We start from the raw sequence: 24,388 nt of genomic DNA, 5'->3' as shown, positions 1-24,388 counted from the left end.
CAGATCCTCCTCTTCCTTCCCCTGTATTTTATTCTTTTCTCCCGCTTATTCTTCTCTCTGAGAGAAAAGGGACGGTTGGACTTTTCTTTCTTCCTATCAGACGCGAAATTCACCGCCCACCTTCTTTTCCTTCCGTTTCTTTCTCCGTGTGTTCCCTCCGCTCCGCCTTATCTCCCTTCGCGTGTCCACTTCCTTCTTTCTTCCACCTCGTTCTCTTGCCTCATCCTTCTCACACTCTAACACTCCCTGCCTTTTATCTGCGCATGCGTGCACTTGCATCTCTCCTTTTGTCCCCTTCAATCCTCTCTTCTTCTTCTCATCCTCTTGACTTCCACTCGGTTCGTCCCGAAATCCTCCTGCTCCGCTTTGAAAGGACCTCCCTCCCCCTTTCTATTCCGTCTCAGTCTCTTTTTTAAACACTTTTTATCTATATCCAATTTTCCCTCTCGTGCGCCCCCTCTAACCCGTGAAGAGACTTCTTTTTCCTCTCTTTTGGGTCTCCATTGTCATTTCAGCCAAACTGCGAATTCTGATTCACTTTTTCGGTCTCTTTGTTCTTGCGTGAGTTTTTCGACTCTCTTCATAAAACGCCTCATTTTTGATTTCGTATGCCCACCTTTGCTTACTTACCCCAGTTGTTTATGAATGGGCGTTGTATCGTTGTTTTGTGTGAGAGAGGTTAGTATAAATTTTAAGCGTTTTAGTTCTATCTATTTTGAATCATATCTTGCTATCCACCATTTTCGCGTTGACATATTCGGTTACATTTTCTAATATTATGATTACATCACACCAATCAAAAGTTCAGTAAGCCTCTTCTTGAAATCTAGTAACCTATTGTGATTTTTCTCTACATGAAAATGTCAAATTCCCGCTTTCTATGAATTCTCTGGATAACTACGGTTCCCTTCTTTCAAGGCTATGCGCTTATTTTAAGTAAAACCTTAATTTTACCAATGGAAATTTTACCTGATAATTATAAAATGGAAGATAATTATTGCACCACAAACTGATCCAGTAATGAGAATTGCTTCTTTTCATCAAACTGAAAGTAATCGTTTACCGAGAGAAGCCCTTACTTGACCCAAGTTTTCCGCGTTTTTTCATACAATTCCTCCTTCTCCGAGGTGGAGTAATATCCTTGGAAGGCGTAAAAATTACAGAAAATTTCCTCTGGCGAGCGTCAAGGCCTTCTGTGCAATTTCCATGCTGATCAGTAGTGGGCGCTTACTGGAGGCAGTTGAGAGTCACATGTTTCAGGGATCGCGGTCGATATTCTCTTTTTTCACCTCGTGAAAAACTGCGGGGTTAGTGATTCGGACTACTGGCGAGCGACGTGCACTTCCGACCTACCGGCTCCTGCCTTCTCGTCGCACTAAACATTTATGCCACCACGCTTTTTAGTGTAGGAACGCTAGCGGCTTGACCCTCTCTTCACGTCCAACCCTTGCCTTCTCACCCCGTATGTACAGGACGCCCCTACCTCGTTTCCTTCCTCTATCGCTCCTACTCTTTTTCTCCGATGCCCGCCCCTGCGAGTCACCTGCCTTCAGCTCCATCACCATTCCACACCGCCCCCATCCCTTGGTCTCAATACCCTGTGCTCTCCCCTCCTCGCTTAAAAACCACAGAGGCCTTACCCTCTTTCACTCAATGGCCACGGCGATTATTATGTCTCGCATTGTTGTTGATCGCAGCACTGTGAAGCAGCACGGAGTTGCATGTAAATTTTTCGCCCGGAGGCAGTGAGATAGGGTGTGGAGCGCGGCTTAAAGCCCAGGAGGAGAAAGAGGTCATCAGGGAATAAAAAGCGGTGGTCAGTCATGGGAGCACGTGCATGGCCTTCAAGTGGTCTGGGGAACTGAGCGGCTCAGTATGCGTATTGTGCTTTTTTTTAAGCGAGGGTGTGTTTTATGTGTAAGCGACCAGAAGCTAAAAGAAAAAAGGAGGGAATATAATGTAGAAATGAATGCACGGTACGATTTACCACGCATGGATACCTCGGTGGAGGTATTTTTACTGGAACCTTGCTGTCATATTTTTCAGCTCTCGCGGTGACTCAGCTCTGTCACACATTTGCGTTGGTGAAGCGTTCATATTTTTATTCATTTCGTTGAAAATAACAAAAATAGGGCATGCTTTTGTATTTATTCAGTGTATCATCTATTATTTTCTCGTATTGTTTGCTTAGGCATCGTTGCCAAATTATTTGAATGAGCCGAGGACATCATCATCATAAGTCAGAAATCTTAACATTCGTTTGACGCAGCTCTCCTTTCCGCTCTCCGATCCGCTAACCTTTTCAAAATGACGTACTTCTTCTGTTTTACACCCTTTATAACCTATCCTATGTTATTCAAACCGGACCGTCCCTTACCCTTCTTCCCTTCTACCTGCCCTTATACGATTGTATTGTTTACATCAGGACATCATGTCTCATAATGTGGCCAACTAAGTTGTCTCGTCTTCTCCTTTTATCACTTCTAAGGTTATAAGAAGATTTTTCTTTTCTCTCCCAGGGTTAAGACTTTCCTTTCCTCCCACTCTTCTTAGGACTTTCTCATTACTTACATTTTATTTTCGAAATTATTCGGTATCACTACATTTCGAATGCTTTTACTCTTGATTTATCTGCAGCTTTCAATGTCCTAACCTTGCTTCCATAGATGCTGTGCTCCATTTGTAGCAGCTAATTAATTATTTCCTCACTTCCATATTCGTATTTCTTGCTGTAAGTACATGCTTCTTCTTTTAGAAAGACCCCTTCACCTTTGCACTTCCACTGCCTATTTCTTTCTAGCCTCCTCCATTGTTAGATATTCCGCTTCCTTGGTACCAAAACTCTTTCACCTCTCTAATTTTGGGAGGAGGCAATTCGAAAACTATTCGTTTACATGTTGCTGAGTTTTCCATTAATTTCACACTTCTAATATTGCGTTCACAAGCGTGAGGGAGGGAAGGTCGACGTTAGTTGCCATCACATTCAATTTTTCAAGAATAGCTATTTATCATTGATGCGAGAATCCGTATTTAGTCGAAAAATATAGTGATCTATAATAACTTTTAAATCATTCAGTTCAATTTAACTTCAAAACTTTATTTTGGTCCATGCTACCCTTGAGGTATTCCATTACCCTCGGTAATTAAATTTTTTCATAAGCTGATAAAAGCTTCCAATTACGCCCAGAATAGCCTGCAATTATGAAGCAAATTTAGCTACTCGCCTTGTCCTCTCATTTTGCTCTTACATTCATTTAAGGTTTCGCAGTAGGGAATAGGGAATTGTAGTATTTTTACACCTTTTGGCATTTTAGTGAACCACTAATGAATATAATTTACTCTTAGAATAAAAATCGAATGAATTCTGCTGGGAGAATGTTGATGGTGAGAAATAAATTGGGTAGGGATTATTGATATTTCTAAGAAGGATTGCAATATAATGGCGTAGCATAATTTTTTGAGCAATATCTTTCAGCGAATTGACTGAAAGTACTTGAAGCTGTTTGTATCTTCTTTTGATGCTCAGATGCATTAATATTTTCTTTTTATATGATTGTGACTTACTTAAATGATCCATATGTAAACCAGCGGCCTTTAGAATGAAACACTAAATAGCTCATTGAAAGTAGTGTGAATCATAGTAAAATCTCGTAACCATGATCTGTTTTAAGGTTCAGGTGCATCAATCATTTGATAGAGGTCACTTGAAATGTGCCTCATTGAATGATGTTGAAAAATTGCCAAGTTCAAAACCCTTGGATTTTCCACCAAATTGGACCTCGGCTTATTTTTCTAAGTCCCTCTCTTCTCTCCGTCCGTGATTCTTTTCTCACTTTTTCATTCGGCTTTACTTCTTTCGTGCCGTTTACGTCCTCCCTCACTCTGCTTTGTGCACCCTCCGCTTCACCGCGTCCTCCCTTCCGACCGCCGTAACACGACGCGACATAAAAGACGCTTAAACGATGTGGGAGACGGCGTGGACTTCGCGTCGACCGGGAAAATTTTATTTCAAACCCGTGAACCATGCGCCACCGTATTCATCCTTCCCATTCCGCTGAACCCCCTCCGCATTCTGACCGCCTTTTGTTTTCTACCACCCCCTCCCGCCCTATCCTCTCCCACCATTTTCTCCCCTCTTCCTCCCCCACTTTTCTTTCCCCCTTTTCTCCACGAAGGGTGTACCGCACCCCATCCTCCAATCCATACCTGCCTGCTCTCCTCTTGTCTCTCTTGCATTGTTCATCCCTGTACACGTTGTACATAAAAAAACCCGCGCTATATCTCGTCATTGTGACTGGAAATGATGCAATTAATATCCTAGAGGTTTTAGTTTTAACGCTTTGGGGAGGGAGTTCGAGGCGGATATGTGTGGAAGGTTAGATGAAGGGACGTGTTTGTGGGAAAGAATGGTGGAGTCAGTAGGAGATAGAGAGAAATAGGAGGAGTAGGAGAGAGAGAAACAACACCCTTGCCTTGATTCCATTTACCCTGGCCGCTCTTTCCCCGCCGCCTGCACCTCCAACTCTGCATGCTAGACTCAGCCTTAGCAGCATAGTTCTTAAGTTGTTCGTCAGCAATCGTCTATTATCGTCGTTGCGTCAGCAAGCTGTCCTGGCATGAATGACCTAAATTTCAATCACTAACTTTTAGCAGATGAAGTGGATTATTTTAAGATGTAGCTTTCCCTCGATGTAAACATTCGTACTTCCTGATTGGTTAGGTGTATCACTATACACATAGCTATTTTCTACCCTCTATTTCACGCAAAGTTAAGTAAAGGCGGTATTAAAAGGGTAGTTATTTCGTAATCTATATTCGTTACCTTAAAAGTGATAAATTTCCATGATTTTGATGCAAGAGATTTTCGGTTGTACCTGAGAACACCTTGTAACCAAGACATTTTTATAAGTTCATGTGTATCTCTCAATATTCTCCGGGTGACAATTCTGGACCCTCCGCAATTCTTCCCACTGTTCATTATGCCATTAGTGGAAACGGTTTGCTTCACCAAATGAGAATATTTTCCACAAGTTACATTTAAACTAATATTGATGTCAGACATAGTATAGAAGTCGCATAACAGTAAGAAATTGATATGTTGTCCTCAGTAGCGGATCCAGGATAGGGTCAAGGGGAAGCTAAGTAGGTGTTCTCCCATAAGTAGTGGGGGTCCGAATAAAATTACCATTCTCTCCTGTGTAAATTGGATATCCAAGCTAAAGCCCCCTTACACCCTCCCATAGATCCATCACTGGTTGTCCTACTTGACAATATTTGTGAAGTTTTATTTATTACGGACTTTGTGGATTGGATTGAGGTGAAGTGGATTTCACCACAAGGACAGTGAGTGGAGACAATGAGGCGAAATTAGGATTTTGCAGAAGGTAATGATTTGGTAAATATTTTCCAGTCCCCTCGGGGGCCTCGTTCATGTCGTTGTGTCAGCTAACTAGCATTTCCTACCCCAAAGCTTACTTCTTTGCTCTTTGGCCATTCAATCCTGTGGAATTCCCCTTGCATTCTCGACCATACGCCCACGTCCCCACCGAAAAACTCTCTCCGTCGACTGCTTTATGTCGCCGTGTAACGCCACTCTTGCCCTCTCTCACCAAATCGTGGTCTCACCCGCCGTTAACCCGGGGTTGTTTTATTTATTTCTCGCCAGCGTCAAGCTTCCCATTCCTCGTGCAACCTTGTGCCCTCCAGACCCATCTGCAACCTCCCTCCCTCGCGGCGGCGGCGTTACCTCGACCTCAATGGGTGCCGAGCCGGCGTCATTATCAATTCGACGCTGTTTTGTTTCGACTTCTTCTCACTCTATCTCACCCCTGTCCTGCCTTTTTTGCTTTTATTTCGCTTTATATCCTCTTCTGTTGTTTTCACGTTTTGCGTTGGTCCTAGAGGTGGGCGCCGCTGCGCAGCCGACACCAAAAACTAGTCCGCATCGTGCTTAAGATGTAAATAAGATAGTTATTCTCCCAGAATATACTCAGAACTAGGATTCATGCTCCATTTTTTATCTTAGTTTTCCATCTCTCATTATTTTCGGAATTCAATTTTGTATTTTTCGTGACCAGTTCACGCTGTAGGCGTGGACGATAGCGCGTATCGAACGCTGCGATAAATACGTCCGCCATCGAATTATTTCTATCAGTCCATAGTTCCAGTTGAACCCTCGTAATCTCCCTTCCCCTTTTAGACCTCTTTCCGCAATTAATCCTTATCGCATAAAATTTCAACAGATTACGAACACATAATAACGTGAGGAAAATAGCTTTCCGGAACAAATGACTGGGCTTTGAAAATTCAGAGGGTGGTCGAAAAAATTGGCAAATCGGTAGAATAGAATTAGTAGAATAAGTGAATCGGTAATGTAGGTCTGTTAAAGCAAGAAAAATGGGCCAACACATGGCATTCCATGATACTGACTCTTCATTGATCAATTAAACTTCCTATGCTCTGAATCCCAACTCGCGGGGGAAGGACGTGGTGAGCTGAATAGCCATTATCTGAGAGAACTCTTTGAAGTCTTAAAAAACCCGTTAGATGAGAAAAATGCACATTTTGAGGCTAGAATTTGATTCTTGTACAAAAATGTCAAAACGTGGTTCATACCTACTAAATCCGGCAAATAAGCAAAAAGAGACCACTTGAGATTCTCCAGATTTGCTTCTAGTGCATTGACGCACCCGTGTTATTTTTATGAGTGGATTGGAGCGTGCATTTTGAATTTTGTTTTGGTTTCCAAGGGAAGTTAGTGAATTTCTCGTCATAGGAGTTTTACCTATGCACAACAAAGCCATGTTCCACACAATATTTGGATAGTGGGAGGATTGAGACTGGAGGGAGAGTAAGATGGAAGATTCCTGTTCTGAGCGGCTATTCTTTATTTCCGAACATGAGCTGGATGGCATCTCAAGTTTATCCAAATACCGGTATTGTTTGGAAGTTTACTTAGTGACAGTATACAGGAGACGAGTTACGCCTCACATGAGGGCTTCTTTCCTCGAGGACGGTTCATTTCAATTGCTTAAATGCTGCTGCCTCAAGAAATGAGACTCATCTAACGATTCATTTGTAGACCTGACCGCTCTCGAAATGTGGCATATTTTCATTCGTTAGTACATAATAACCCCCCTGAACTCTTTAAAATCCTCGTCCCGTACTCCGCCTCGTTTTCATCCCCGCCATCCCCTTGCTTCAACCGAGTCCTCTCTTCGATCCCTCATTTTAACTGTTCCCCCGACTTTCACCCTCAAAAATATCCTCCCATCGATTCCCACTATTTTCCGATACTTGTCCCTCACCCCCTACCACTCCTACTTTCTGCCCTACTTGCCAGCATCTAATCGTTTTTCACGTTCTGTTCCTTTGGCTTCCTTTCACGCTGAAAATATTCACTCGTGGGATCGCTGCTCTTATTATATTCTGCGCGCATCTTTAGGAGCTGTTTCATACCAAAACGCGTTGTTTTACCATAGTGATATTATATACATAAGGCACTCTAAATGATGTTGATCTATATATTTTTCCTACGATTGTGGTTTAATAATAGGAGATTCGGAGGTATTCCATTTTAATAGCATAGTGGTCAATGACGTCACGGCAAAATTAGCAGTGCCGGAACGTATTTACCTAAAATGTTTTTATGAGTGTGTCGGTTTTTTTTACATCACTTGTTATTATTCGTATTTTAATAATTTTTTAAAATTTTGGTTATCGATGTATCTATTAGAAATTTTTAGGCACCAATATTGATTTAAGTGTTATTGGGCTATTAAGTCTTTTGTTTGCGAGTGCCGGAACGTCATTCCGGCGCGTTCCGGTACCGCGTATCCGCGTTTCGGTATCAAAAGATATAAATTAACACCACTGATAGTGGCGTTAATTTATATCTCTTGATAATCATAAAATAATAATCAAATACTGCAAACAGTTCTTGTAACTTAGTGAATTGAGCCACCACTTATCCTATCTTGAATTTTGTATCTTATTTTAAGGTGGCACCAAAATGTCACTTAGTTATTTCTCACCGTTGTATAATGAATGACCGTAGTATTTCACCGGAAAATTTTAAAATTATAGAATCACTAGTTTTTAAAATCAGGCGTTTTGTTTGATCATCTCCCTCGTTCTGACAAATGTGAATCATTGCTTCACTTATTTTAAGTTCTTTAATTATTCTATGAATTTTTATCTTAGAAACTGCTCTGCGATGAATTTCCGAATCGATTAAAGCTTAAATTATAACGTGCAAGCAAAATATGTCTTACAAATATGATTTAAATTAAGTCATGCCTACAGCTGCTTCATTTTGCCAGCCAGTTCATTTTGCTCATTGTACAGTCTATCTCGCTTCTATACAGTATACGAATTATAGTCTTTCTCGATACTTGCATCTTTCCCAGGGATTGAAAGACAGCGCGGAACAACACGGCAAAGCATTGTTTAGCTAAGCGGTGGTACCATTTTATTGGAAAAATCAATGTATTTTTTAACAAAAGCTAACCCCGGGAAAATCAAGGAAAAAGCAGTGAATCACGCAAGGAAAGCAAGTTTTTTTTATTAACGGCATCAAAATGCGTGTCATAATTGATGACCTATAGGAGTATTTATTGCCGCCGTCCCAAAAAAAACCGTTAACGCAAATTAGAGGCCCTCCGCGGAGCTGTATATTCTCCCAGCGAATATAATTCATCGAACCAATTGTCCCCCGCGGACGATTTATATACGACATTGCTTTTGTTTCTCCTCCACCCTTATCCTGCTCCCACCCCCATCCCACCTTTCCCTCACCTTCTCTCTTGATTCTGCTGATCCGCAAAAAAAAAATTCCCAGAGGAAAGTTGCTTCTACTCACGGCGCACTATGGCCGCCATGCATACGATAAACCACGGTCGGTTTGGTCCAGGAGATCGGCGCGTGGGGAGAGGTCAAATGTTACGATTTTTTCAAGGGTTACGGGATAAAATTCGTGGTCGTCGGGGGAGGGGAATGGGAGGGAGGGAATCAAGGCGCATGCGCGGGAGCAGGGCCCGTTCGTTTCGCACGCGAAAATACGAATGGAAAATTAAAAAAAAAGAGAAACGGCCAGCATTGTATTCGGGTTGCCTTTTCGTCATCAGTCAAACAATGTCTCTTTCCATTTTGCCCTCGTGCCTTGGAGGGGATTAAGCTCCGTCGGTTTTGCCCTGTCGATTTCGATCAATCTTCTCCGTTACCGGGCCATATTTGAAAAGCGAGCGCTCTGGGGGGAACAAAACGATTGCCATCGATTCCGTTTGGCTCATTTTTTTTGGTCTCTAGTCGCGTGTTTTTAATTTTTTATTTCAATTTCGAAAATCTCTCGATTTTTTTTCCTCGCAACCGAGTTGCTTTCATGCGGCGTGATGGTTATGCATCCGAACGCTTATTTTCTTGTTTTTTCCCTCCTGTTGTTTCACGGTTAATACATCGTTGAGTATCGCGCAAGCCAGGATGCGTGTGAAAGGATCAGTAACTTTTTCCTGTCACTTGGTTTCCCTTTGATGTTCGCGTGGAAGAAGCTTTCTGGCCGTTTAGTTTTTCACCAATTCGTCAATTATTCCTGCGAATCATTCGCAAGAGCTAGGATTCGTCTCTTACACGATAGAAAAATAAAACAAGCATATTTCCTGTTCGAATGGGTTCTTGAATGTCATTCAAATCGACTGTACTGAGTCATATCAGCGAGGCGAATTTACTTATTAATTAACCAAATAGATATTTTTTGCCTCCTTTGGGTTATACTCGCGGAATATATTGGCTAATTGAATGATTTATGTTTCCATAGTAGATATAATCACCACTTGCAAATATTACGTATCCTTCTGGCGTCTTATAATGATCTTTGGATAATACCTTACTCGTTTGTGGCATACCCACTATATAATGGAACACGCCTAAAATTACATTTGCAATTTAGGATTACATTAGTAAGGATTTGACTCGATGAAATCATTTTTCAAAATTTAAATGTTTCTTGCCATAGAACACATCCTTTCTATCTCTTTTATCGAATTTGAAGCAGTTTTCCAATATCGAGGATGATTTTTATTGGTGATGCAAAGGGGACCTCGTAGAAGGGGTGCCAGTCTGTCTCGAAGAAACTCAACTTACGTTGCTACTTTGAGCGCATTTTAACCGGCTTTGATAAATGTCCGCAGCACGGCAATGGGAGCCGAGCTATTCATTCATTCTTAATTTTTACGAAATAATGCTTGCAGTAATAGCCTTGAAAAGCTATGAATTTATCTGATTATATCAACAAAATTAAAAATTTCGGTACACAGCTCTATTTATCTATGGCTTATATTTTTCGAGAAATTCGGATCGCTCTCCCCGTCAGCGACGCGAGTGGAGACTCGAGGAAACCCATTTAATTACGCAATGGGTAGCAAAATATCCAGAGGAAATTCAATGTTACAATTGTCATGAGTGATAGCTTTATGGAAATTAAATCGGATGTCGAGATGTAGAGTTTTAGTGAGCAGGGAGTTTAGACTTCAGGTGATCCTGGAAAATGAACGGTATGGTTGGCAGGTCAAATATTAAAAAATGAGTAATAAACCATTTGATGTGCCACGGGAAATTGTAGAGGAAGGTCAGGTAGCAGTTTAAACAAGCATCGCATATTCTTTTTGAGATTTATAAATGAAATCAGATGGAAAAGTCTCACGATGACCCGGAATCATGGGCCACGTAGTGTCACATGATTTTAGTAAAAACTAGCGTCCATTCCTTTTGCAAGTGTGACCTAACGGAGGTGCGTTGATGGCACTGCATTTTAAATGATGCACCCGTGCGTTTTTACACCCCGTTTGACCCTTCCTTTGCCCAGATGGACTTTGTGTCCACGTGGATTTCAGTCCGCATTTTTGTATGCCTTTGGTGGTCCTTTTCCATTCATCTCAGCGGTGGGAACTTGGTTTCGGGCCCCTGGTTCTCTGGCCCCATTTCAGCCTCGTGTAATTTTGCTATCAATCGGAATCTCGCAACTCGTTCCTCTGGCGTTCTTTTTTTCCTGTGAGACTAATGTCATTCATTCATTCTTTCTGTCCCGTCCACCATTCCCGTCTCGCTGACTTTGCATCCCAATTCTCTCATCCTTTCTTTCTTCTTCCAAATGACTGAGCTTCAAGGACGGCGAATACATGTAAAAAAGAACAGCAGTGATGCATTGCTCGTCCTCTCTCTTTTTCCTTTACGTGCTTAATCAATACTTTTCCCTCGCTGGTTGTTTTATTCATATCTTACTTTTGTGGATCATTTTGTTTTACTCTGAAATTGAGTAAACATATTTTTTGTTCAATATTTGCGAACCCTAGAAAAGGAAAGTAATATTTTCCTCCCTCCTCATCTCCTTCTTTACATATAGAAACGATGAAATGGATTGGCTGTGAAAAGTGGAAAATACTTCACCCTAACAGTGGTATGGAGAGGTGTGATTCAAGTGTAGTTGCATGGGTATTTGATAGCTGGATGTGCGAAAAGTAAACTTGTGGGTTACTCCTCAGAAGTTTACTTTTTCCTCCGAAGAATTGAATGGACGCAGTGTCTTGACACACATTTATAAAATTACTGGCATCGGTAGAACCCGAATTTCAGAAAATGTACTAATGCGATCTTTCAGTTTTTCTTTATGATAGGATAAAATGATTGTTAGTAGAGTGAAGTTGTCCATGCGTGCCCCGAGCTCCTCCTCTTATCCTTAAATGAGTGTTGGGGGATGAAAAGTAATTAAATCCTCAAGCAGGTAGAGAATTGGCGAATTTAAGTAAACTTCACGTTGATTTATTTTTTAATCAATTTTCAATGGATCCAGTGATCTATTTATCTCAATGACATTTCATTCACCATGGTGACTCCACAATACTTATCGTACTAAACTTACTTACTATGCCACAATTCAGTAGAACTGGGGAGTTTTGTAGTATCTATTCTAACTTCTTTAGGTCGAACTAGAACGTATGCCATTGAGTTGACTCACAATAAGGAATTCTTAGTGTTTGGTGTCCTCGTAAACTTTATTGCAGGAAAGGAGTTTCCATATTCATACAGGTATACGTATTCATACAGGTCCTGTATACGTTTGGCCGGCCCATGTATACCTAAATGATGGAATTTCCTTTTAAAAATGTTGGGTTGGCGTGTATTGTATGTGCAGTAGGCATTTTATGAGCATACTAGGTGTAATCAGAGGTAACGAGCAACAAGACGTTACGTCGGCAACAACTAGCTTTTATTGAGCTGTTCGCACATGTCGCTTTAACCTGCCTTTTATTTTTTTTCTGTGCGGATTTTTTTCAGATGAACTGGAATATAGTTTTATTGCTGTCGATTTAATAGTTGACGCTGAATCAAAAATTGTTCAAGCAACTTCATTTTAACGGTGCGTGCTTTTTTAAATTTGATAATTAGTTCAGGTGCTTTCAAATGCGGCACTCAGAAACAATACTGTACCTTCTCGGGTTATAAGATAACCATTGTCGTGAAGCCCCACTGAAAGGTGTACACGTTAGGAAAATTGCGTGGATTTGTTTGCTAGCAACTTCTTCGATGGTATGCTTGGAAGAATAGCTAGACGAGTCACAGAAAGACGTAAATGGACACAAACATTGATAAAAAAGCCTCCACAGGGATATTATGATACACTCCGTTATCCGTTCGTCCATTTTGTCCTCAAAATGTTCCGTCCATGGAAGTTGTCTCCACAACGGTGTTAAAGTGCTCTTGCGGAGATTCATCATTGTGCTTGGTAAGTGGAATGCTGTCCTCCACTTCTCTGATTACGCCATGGTTGAGATAGAAACAACGCTGCAGCGGTGCGCGTTCGTGAGTAATGGACGGATAGCCTTGTAAGGACGCGCTTCTTATCGACCGATGTGGGTCTGTGGTAGGTGCAATGTCAACCCTGTGCTGAGTCATTTATAGTAGTAGGAACATACACATCTGCTTCCATATTTATTCGTTTAATTTTCATGTTCACGCTTGCTTACGTTTACCATGGGGGTCATGACAGTATTATTTTATGATAAAAAAATTTTTTCTAGACTTTTGTGAGAGTTTTGAATTCGTATAGTAAATGAATCACATTATTTTATTAAATCTACCGTAGTATTTTATTCATATTTTTGTGCATTGAATGAGTATTTTTTTATCATAAAAATCGTTTTGAAAGACAATTTGTCAGTTTTATTTTGTACTTTCCTGTTCAACTCTTCAAATAGCTTAAAAATAATAGCTTTTTCAGAACGATCGTGCTTTTTACGAGAGAAAGTCCATATTAATTGTTAGGGAAACTACGCTGAGAACAATGTTTTCATATTACAGATGCATCTCTCCTAATTAGGTACTTGAGTATTTTTAGCCTGAAACGAGGATGTAATTTATATTTCCCAAAAAAAATGTTTCCTTGGCTTGGATTTATCCCGGTAGATAATTGAATATGGGTTTTGATTGAATTGACAGCAGAAAAGAACAATGTTCATGCTATATTTAAAATATTACCTCGAATCATCGCTGTATCGAAACTCTGGAAAGACTGTCATATTTTCTCTTCCATTAAAGTGTGGCTTTGGGATTTCACAGAAATTCTCTGATGAAACTCGCATTTCTGTGTTTAATTATAACTCCTATAATGGCGAGCAGGAAAATCCCGTCCGTACTCAAAGCCGAAATATATTTTTAACGCCGTAAATGTGAGTAGATATTTTCCTTTGCTTAAAAAAGCAGCGCCGATTCCGCAGTCGGCCGAGTGAACTTCGGAATAACCACCACCTGAATAAAACTGAGTGGAAGAGGTATCATGATCTCAAAATGTGGATCTCCCTTTCTCGCTCACGAGCGGGATGAGTGGGAAGAGGAATGTTTAGGCTGCCTTTGGCCAGCTGTGGGAAAAACTAGGCACGTGCACGGATTGGACACCGCCCAGCCGTGTGTGTGTGTGGTTTTGATAAAAGCGTTCGAATGTTTCTTTCCGAGACTTGTGACGGAAACGAGCGCCCATGCACGATATTTGAGATAGCGTCTGTGCGCGAGAAGTTTTGAAAGGGATAACGCATTCCGCTTTGAATGTGAGCTATGTGGGTTGGAAATACTTAGGGTGTGTATTTCTCACTTTGGTGCGACACTATGATATCATAGGTTGTGTGTTGTCAGTGTTTCTGCGACTCGTAATCACTCGTAAACATAAATATGATATTTTCCTGGGATTTTTACTCGAGGATATTTTAAAAATATTCCTGAATGATTTCCACGGTTGATATTTCCTTTACGTTATTAGTTCTTTATTCAATCAAAAACGCAGGAAAACTAATAAGGAAATAATATCCTCCGACATTAATCGAATGCTAAATACATGACAAATGTAAATTATTTTGCTGACCTCCGGCGATTTCATTTGATTTTGGATAAAATTTAAATGTATTCTCCTTATCATTCAACGTTAGCTTTGAACATTTATGTTTTCTGCTTAAACATAGATTTTGCTCTAAAGTAATAACTTAATATGGAATTTCGAACAAGCGAATTAGATTGCCCGTGCTCGTGATAAAAAAGTAATATCAAGAATTGGTGTTCAATGAATGTTACAACCATTTATCTAAAATACTAACATCAGACTTTCTATGGTACGTAAATGCTTTAGCGTCGTGCAGGGCACTAAAGACGTAATTAATCCGTCTCAGCTGTTTTACTTTGCAACAAAAATATTTAGTGGGTCGGGTGGTGTATTGGCTGGAGTTTTTGCTACTCATTCCATATTTCCATGTTCTAAATCCCAGGGTCATTGAAATATCTCAGGTCGCCCGATCCTTGCTGCGGTGCTGTATGAAGCGCACCACTGCCAGTTAAGCACTCCAACCTTCAGAAAGGGATTTTAGCTATGGCTCCTTGGCGTCTTTCGTAAAGAGCAGACTAATGCCAACGCCAGGTTAATCTACACCTTAATGACCAGTACTGTAAATCGCTTCCTCGATATACCTACCCCACGATTTTATTTTCGTGTGAAATCTCTCCCCTTGTGAGGTCGCATCCCTTCCGCCCGACCAGTCTTTCTTCGCAACGTACATGTTGCTCTCGTAAAATTAATTTTATCTACATGAAATTTTCAGGGTACATGAAGTGGACACTTCTACACATTTGACTTCATCTCAAATTGGAAAATTTGACGTCTCTTTTTTCCGTGATGAATTTTTTTTCATATTCTAATTGATTGATGTAAGTATTGCCTTAAGTCTACTCAAAGTAACCAGAAAATTTCAATGTTTTGACGCACGTTTTCCGTGAGCAATGCCTCACCAAAAGAAACAAAATGCGATCGATCGAGAGGGAGTGGTATGTTTCCCTATACATTAAATAAAGACAACAACAAAGCATTTAAACGCCTCCAAATTTATTAACGGAGGAGTTCGCGGAGAAGACGAATTTTCTCATCTGACGCATGGCTGCCAGCTGAGTTTGGTCTCTTTCATCATCCTAGCGGGAGAGAGCGCGTGGGTGGACGCGCTCCTTTGACTTGCTCCGCCTTATTACCGCTCGCACCACTCGCGGATGAAAAGCGCTTCAAAAGACGTCGCACTAGCGACCCGGAAAGCGCTTAGGTGATTTTCAAGCAATTTAAGAATACCCACCTCCCTGGTTTCCATTACTCCCTTGCTCCGCGATCTGTCACGGACCCATCATCGGCTTTTCTGTTCGCACTTTCTTCTCACCTCGGCACAACGTTGTCTGCGGTCGCGTCAATCAGCACGTTGTAGATTCATTGTCGTTCTCGCTGTTACTCCGACTCTAATTATTGCTCGTCCAACTATACGAATAAGAAGGAGAGAGGATGAATGATGCGTTTGAGGAGAATTTTTTTGTTATTTTGCTGAAGCTTTTCCTCAAGAGAACAAACATAATCTGACTTCGTTATCATTTTCAATAAAATAAAGTCCCAGGAAGTTTAAGCAAGAATTGATGCCTATTACGAGCATGAAAAACTAGCGTATGACTTGGCATTAGTTGAAAATGAAAACTGATTTTAATGAGGGAAAAATGACGTCAACTTTAAGATAATTAGCATAGGTATATGGATAGGAACTGGCATGAAATATGTGAATTTGGAAAGGGAACAATAGTAAATTGAATGTAAGCCTGCTTTAATGAAATTAGAGTACTTTAGAGAGAAATGTTAACAAAATGAGTTTGCCAAAATACTATGGTGGAATTATTCGTGCAGAAATAAGTAACTTGTCTCAAAAATAAGAAACAAGCAGAATTAGGACGGAAAATGGCCACCTATTCCTAAAATTAGGACAAAATTAATGGAGAATCAAGCGGTTAAACAAGATGAGAACGATTCCTGAGGTCGCTTTACTCAGGAAATTGAAACTGACCCGGGGTAAAACGAAGTGAATAATTTGGCTACATTTTTGCTTTCAAGAACAGTAAAGAGAATGAAGCCCAGTGATTAATCTAGTGAGACCCAGTAAATGGGCCTGGAATGTCGCTGAGGTGTCGCGTGGGCGTTCAAAGGCCTTTCCTGTGAGGTCTCGAGTGTGAGGTGAGCTCACAAGGGTGGCGTAAGGTGGAGGCAGCAGAAGACGGAGGAAGCTTTCTTAGTGGGGTGGAGGAGTGAAGACAGAGGCTGCCAGAGGGTGGATGGGGGGGAAAGGCGGTGGGATAGGAGGTTTGCTGATCGCCTCTGAGTGTCCGCACCCTTGTACATCGCCGCCGCTATGTGGAGATGCTTCCAGAGTCAGGTGGCTGGCTTGTAGTGCCTTGGGGTTAAGGGGAATTGTCGGTGATAGCGCTCGGTACTTCGGACTGTGGGAATCTTGTGAATCTCAGAGGATATAGAAACAAGAGCGCGCATGCTGAATGCAATGTAGCCAAAAGCCTGGGCCGAAAAATACTGTGTTATTGTGGCAAATGGAAACAGCACCATGGATAGATTAAAATAGATTGTATAAAAATGTTGATAGTTTTACTTCTCCATGGGTATTCATTGTAGTGGATAATGACTTTCCAATAGATATGAGAATCATGAAAACAATGCGGATCTCCCTATATTCCGGATTTTTGCCGTCTTTGTTAACAGAGGGCGGCGACAATTTAGCCGGGATTCCACCAGACCTCTTTAGGTCGAAGTGCCGATATCGGCATTAAGGTTGCGTTTCTATAGCTATCGTTCTCTGACTGCTGCTCTATGTATGGCCGGCCTCTGGAAAACTCTCTTCCAAGCGTTAGTCAGATGGTTTTTTTATTTCCGTTGAAGTTTCTTGGCGTTTTGGTGATCTCAATTGACTCCCTTATTATCATGGCATGATATCTTCTTTCCTTATACGAGCCAACAACATGAAAACAAACGTAGTTAATCAATCCGACATATCAGATGTATCCCGCAATGTAGCTTTTTTATCATATCAATCATTCCCTCATGCACAGAAACCTCTCTTGAATATTTTCCTCAAGGTGGAAATTGTCTCATGAGAAGAAGTTTTCCGCATCGGAGGATGGAAGCCCTGTTCCATGTAAACCGCGGATCACTCACCTAGAAATGCTTGTCATGGAGCAAGAGCGAAGGAGAGAATCCTAACCTCGGGCGCTTCTTCTCGTCTCGTGACTTCGTCCATTCCAACCTCTTTTTTTCTAATTTGGTTGACGTTAATCGGAAGCGAGCGTCAGGTTAGCCGTTCGCGGCTCTGGAGTGAGTGAAGATGTCAGGGAATTTCCTTTGCCCGTTGAACCGTGTTAGATGTGATGTCTTTTGATGTGATGCTGACGGATGGCTGCCTTCTGTTGTGCCACCAGTTCCTTTGTAGTTCCCAAAGAGAGCATTTGAAAGTTTTAGCGAAGTTATTTTTAATGCAAAAGTGGTGTAAAATAAAGTGGAGCGTATATTTGAAACTTGAGAGAGTGCGTTCCTATTATAATCCTGTGGAAGAATATGTCTGAATTTGAGCGTTTATGCGCTGTATTTTAGGTTAACTTACCAGAGCAATATATACCAGGTACACCATTGAAGTTGATGGGGGCAATTATTTTTTAAATAAAGGTGTCCATTAAGCCGCCGGGTTGAATGCAGAGAATTATATACAGCACTTTTTGATGCCCAATTTTAATCAAGCAATAGTAAAATGTTCGAAAATGCTGGTGGTATTCCTTGGTGGTACGATGGCTTTATTCGGGAATTATATTTTAATGCGGAAACATATTCCCAAAATTATGAGCGGGAAAAACTTTTTCAGAAGATATCAAAAGAAAATATCAATCTCATATTTGATTATTTATTTGTTTGAGAAGAAAAAGTTTCTCGATCCCAATAATTCCTGTCTTCTCGCGATTCATAAAAATAACCTGTTTTTGTTCAGCTAAAATACCCTGGATCGGCTCTTGAAATAATACTTCACGGTAATTGCTCGTGGATATTTCAGGAGGCAAACCCGTTGTTAATCGCGTGTCAGTGGTAATGCGGTGGGAGGGAGAGACTCCAAACAAAGTGTTTCTATCCATGGAGACGCACGGGCTCGGCTTAAGGGATTAGTCTGATTCAGGGCTTTGCAGTGTCGGGACTGTGAAGGAGGCGAAGCAGGGGTAGGAACGGGAAAAAGGAGTGCTTTCGGGACGTGGAAGAAAGGGAAATAGAGATTGATAGGGCAGTTGCGGAGGAAGAAAACTAAATAGTGTACGGGAGAAGTTCAATTTGGCGCCGGTCCATCCGTGTCACACTCCAGGGTTAAAAAGGACGTCGTTTTGGAGAGGTGGGTTGAGGGAGACTATGGTGGAGGAAGTGAAAGAGGAGAATTACTTTGAGAGAGAGGGTGGAATTCCAGAGAACGGAGGAGGGTACTTGAAGGCGCCACTCTCCGCCCGGGGTCCCCCGAGAGGCCGCCGCTGCCGAGTTGGCGGCAGGGAAAGAAACTCGAAACTCAGCTCCGTCGAGCAGTTGGGTGGTTAAAAAAAACGAGGAATTCGTGCGTTTTTACCGCATTTCAACCGTATCAGTTTTTTCCGGTTCCACTCGGGGTGACTAATGAAGAATATGAATGTAGGCAAAAAAGAATCATCTGATGTTTCCACTCTAATGAGGGGAGATCGTGTTTTTTTCTTCTTCGCGCAAATTCCTAGCTGGAAAGTTACGCGGGTCCAGTGTTTACGTCAGCAATGGAATATGCCTGAGGATTTTTTTTTGTATTCTTAGCGTAATTATGACTTTCAAATTTTTTCTATGTAGAATGCATGATTTTTCATTGATTGTCTTTCATATCATCATTGATTCAAGGTTCTGGAGATAACATTTTATTTTGCTGACCATCATTCAAAACCTTTTTAAACTGGGGATGCTGGTAGTTATCAAAGCAAAAGATCAAGATAAAATTGCAAATTTAACCTTATCAATGGCATGGACAAGTATAAAATTCCAGTTGAATATTATTTCCATGTGGTTAACATGTTCTGTTTGATAAATTTGACTTATTGTGTAGCTCAGGTGCAATTTGGAATATCGCTCTTTAGCTTTGGATTCTAAATTTAAAATGTTTTTTCAACTATTTCAATGGAAGTGAATTCAAAAACAGAAAATATGACCACAAATTAATATTTCATTTTACTTTATCGACTTTTTTTTCTTGATTTTCATACACGATGTGAAGACCAAGTGTCAATGGTTACTTTTTACTAACCGTTTGCCTGCAAATCATAGCTTGTAGACTTCCAGTACTTACGCTAAGGTACATTTAAGTGAGAGCGTCATTGGATATTTTTCTCACTTTTCTTATTATTTTTAGTTTTTTTTTAAAGTAATTGACTGTCTTAATGGCTCCATTCATTACTTTTTGATCTGCGCCTGATTTTTTTCACTGTATTTAAGCTAAGCATCCTGTTAATGAAGCTAGGCAGAGCCTTATGAACGTAAATAATTAGATGAAATATAAAAAATGACGAATCGACTGCTTGTTTGAGAACGATTTGAAACTAGAGGGGGTATTCGTACTTAGGCAGCTAAAGAGAATTAGTTAGCTTGTATCTCGTTTCAAAGATAACTTGGCGTAGACAAACAAAAATATGAGATGCGGCATTGGGTGTCTGCCGAAGGATCAAAACATCGTGGGCCAATCTAGACAATGCCTGCATGGGCCATGGGTCTATTTTGGCCCGCGGTTGTTTGCGACAGTGATAAACAAAGGGCTGAGCGAAGTGAAAGGCAAAGTGTTGCAGAAGACAGGATGTACGCAAAATAACGCATTGATGAGGATTTTTTCGGGAATAGAAAGGAGAAAGCAAAAGGACTTATCTTTGAACATTTCAAAGAGGAAAGAAAAGCTAGGATGAATATATAAAGGATGAGAAAAATACTTTAAGTAATCCAATGCGTTTTCTGTAGATTTTTTTCTGTAACGAGGTTTCTAGAAACGTCTTCCTTAAGACAGTGATTACGTGTGCAGACTGATTAATGAGATAGAAATTACGCGTATCTAAGTACGTCAAAAGTGGAAAAGTATGGCTTAGACCAGGAAGAGAAGGGAGCTCTGTGTATTCTTAGTTTTATTTGTATTCATTCCGGACTGATTTTTGAAGAGGAGGTAACAATTGCGACCCTTCACGCTATGCTTCAGCCCGTAGATTGGTGTGGAAAGGTAGGGATAGGTTAAAGCTCATCCCAGAATAATCAGTTGGAAGGCATGCAATTCACGCATGCAGGATACATCTACATACTACCCCTCAGGCGTCTCAAAAGGCTTGTAGCGGAGTTCAGTTCCTTCCCCTGTGCCATCTCGCACTTTGAGGATTTGAATATTTATTTATTGCCACACCATCGAAAACAGCGCTATTTTACCTTTCACATAGGAGGGTTCAAAGATTTTAAAAATTTTACGTGCACGAACATCCATGCCCTGAAGAGTGGCAACTTGCCCAGACGGGACTCAAACCCGCGATCTTCGGTTTGGCAGGCGATGACTTTGCCCCGCCGCAGCCGATATTAATATGCGCATTTCCATCTAAATTATGCTTAAATCTGGCGCAAAAATTTAGCTCACGCCAACGTTTAATGTTTTGTGTGGGCTGAGCCTAATGTTTTGCCGAGGAGAGGGAACACAAGGCCTTTGCAAGAGAGTTGAAGCTTAAAGGAAAACATTTCTCGGCGGGATTTCACTTCCGTCTCGCCTACCCCGTTCGTCGTCTTCTCCTTCTCTCTTCGCTCGGGGGAGAGAGGCCTCCGTCACCTGAGATTCAATTTGTCAGGCTCTGGAGCAGTTGCGGGCGCGGATGCGGGGGAGGAGGGTGGTGTGATGGGCTGCGTGGGAGGAGGGGTTGAAGAACACAGCGTGCAGCGGGGTGGTTCAACGTTTCTCTTTTTCCTCTTCGTTTCGTGTTTGTTTTCAGAGAGAGAGAGAGAGGGCGAGGGGTCGAGTGGTGCCGGGAGAGTTTTTCGGGGGTGCGGGAGAGGTGCGGCTGTGTGGATGAAGGCTGCGGACAGGACGGCGCGGCTGCAGGAGACGGCCGAGTGCGGTGGGGGTGCGTTTCTTAAGCCTGGATCAGGGAAATATGTTTCAAGAGATAAAGAAGGGGGCTAGTATACGCTGGAGTTTTCTGGCTTGCATCAAAAGAGGGAAGGATGCCTGTATTTTTTTTAAGTGAAGCTAAGTTCCCGTAGGTCGAGGTGCGAAAAGGATGCACTCAGGTCTCCGTAGTTTGTATAACCCTGGAAGTGGAACCAGTATATTCTGTAATGATGAATTTTATTTAATCATTTAATCTCTTCCACACCATATATAGGGGGAATTAGCTACGCTTAATCTACTATTGCTATACTATCACATGAGGATTCAATAACAAATAAACTTGTTCTCAGTTAATAATTTCTATAAAACATTTCTTCCTTTGGCGTAGATGGGATATGAATCGTTATTTAGTAGGAAAAGTATGCATGACTTTATGTTACTAATACATTATTTGGATGATACCTGTAAACCAACAATTTTTACATCTTGAGGGTTTTTTAAGCTTTGATTCTGAATCACATTTTGTTAAGTGCTGATATCTAAATATTTTTCCCGAGATAAAGTAATCATAGTGACATATAGGGATTTGAGCTCATCTTTATGTGTCGCTAATGCTATCCCTCATGCTGCGCTAAAAGTTTGAAACTGTTCTTGCAGCTCTTCAAACACTTCATGAATTTTCCATGATCGTCTTATATACCTAATATCGTCGTCTTGCATGCCTGCCTAAACTGGTGTGTTACCTATAAAGTTGAGAATTGAAAGAAATATTACATTAATAGTTCTGTCTCTCGTTTTATTGTGATGAGAAGTAATTAGGTTTATTCTCTTGAAAAATATGTACTTGTTTTATGTACTCTCTATTCTCGTTATACTTCTGGGAATTTATTCCTTTATTTTGTATTTTTTCATTGCAGATCCTGAAATCTTGCTCGAAATCATATTGACGATTGATAGCTCATGTGTTGGATCATAAAGAGCCTCGAGAAGAACGTGGGAGCTCAGCCTGGAAAGGAAAATGACCGACAAGGTTCGACGCATTCGCTGGTAAGTTCCATGAGACGTTCTTTGGGACGCTCTGAGATATCGTCTACTCACAGCGGTATCTACCGGGTACATGTCTGTTTGAGATTTTCTAATGTCCACCTGGTTCCTCGTCCTTCCTTGCGCGGTGTCAGACCCTCATCCGTGAGTGGACAGCGATAGCGTGTGAAGCACAGCGACAGCGTTGGCGGTTGGCGGTGAGCGGCGCCCCGAGGACACAGGGATATATCACCCGTCGCCTTCGTGCCTAGAGGCAGCACAGGCGATGGATTGCCGGACGAAAGAATGGCCCATGCAGTGGCCTCACACGGCGACCATACGTGAGCAACGTGGCCCTCTACATTCCTTCCTTTCGAGGACACTACTCACTCGTGCTGCGAATCTTAAGGAAGATATTTCGAGTACCCCTGCGTGATTTCCGACCATAATAATTTTCCTGTTCAGCGAGAATTTGGAAGAAATAAGAATTTTCTGAGAGGATAATGGGCTTTGAATGATGATCACTTGCTAGTATTGTGGTTGAGTTGGGTGGGCCGATGAATCTGTGGTTACTGTATTTTTGTGAATAATTCCACAAGACGGCAAAAAATAATTTTTTCAAGGATTGATACCATTCCTTCTGATTCTCATGTTAAATGAATCCGGATGTGATATCCGTTTCAATTCATCACCCACCATATTCGAGCGGAAGCCCCACTCTTATTTTTCTCACTTAGCGATTATTTGGAGGAATGAAAAGGATTATTTAAGCATTTATATTTATTATCAGATTTTTGAGAGGCAAATAGTACTGAAATATGAAAATTTATGGCAAGGAGGTATATTTGGGAGATTTTTTTTCCATAAATGGCAAATACAAAAAAATTATCAACTTTTCCTTTTTTTGCCATTTTTTCACTTATTTTCTGAATGTTTCAGCTCCCATTCCATCTTCCCCTACCTCATATGTCCCAGAGTAATGGAAATATTTGTCAGCAGCTTATGTATGCAAAAATAATAATGTTTAAGAATACTGTATAGCAAAAATAATGAAAATATGTGCCAATTGTTCAAAAGGTACTCCAGTATGCTGGCGCTCTCAATAACACGCTCGCATCAATAAATATTGAAATAGTAATAATCACGTACATAAAAATAGCAGTGCTAATTCTGGCAACATCATGCCCGCTTCCCAATTTCCTGAAAATTTCCCCTTAAATTGGCTGATATATTGATGGAACCGCTCCCCGTGTTAACCTGAAATTGGTCCAATATTTTCTAGGCAAAGGTCCAGGTGTGAATGAAGGGAATGAACTTTTGATCGATCATTTTATTGCGTTTTTGTACAATTTACGGGGACTTATGCCCCCTAAATCCTTACCTTAATTATTCATGTTTTAGAATTTGTCGTACCTCAAAACCCTTTTCACAAAGGTCATTTTACAAAAGAGTTGGCAAGAATGGGGTCCGGGACGATTTTCATGTTGTCCAGTGTTATCTAAAGGAAAGCGCAAAATAAAATTGAAAAATTGTGGGTTTCCATAAAAACAGTTGGAACCTTTGACTAAAAAAATTATATCATTGACTTCTCAGCAATTTTTTTAAGGGGACCAATTTACTTTTGCTATAAATAGCATGTAATTTGGGAGATAGCTTGCAATTAATGTTACCTTGGCTGGTACTTTGACGACTTACGATTAGAGACGTTAATTAATTTCTCAGATGATTTTTTTCTACTGTTAAGCTTAATATTGCAGCATTAACTGGGTGCTCGACCTCGGAATGCAAGTCTGGAGTACCATTATGGAGGTCGTCCCTGAATTACGCCCTCTCCAAATGCCATGAATTTCAGTCTCACC

The sequence above is a fragment of the Ischnura elegans genome, chromosome 1, assembly GCF_921293095.1.
Source record: "Ischnura elegans chromosome 1, ioIscEleg1.1, whole genome shotgun sequence".
NCBI classification, from domain to species: domain Eukaryota; kingdom Metazoa; phylum Arthropoda; class Insecta; order Odonata; family Coenagrionidae; genus Ischnura; species Ischnura elegans.
This window is presented reverse-complemented; position numbering follows the sequence as displayed.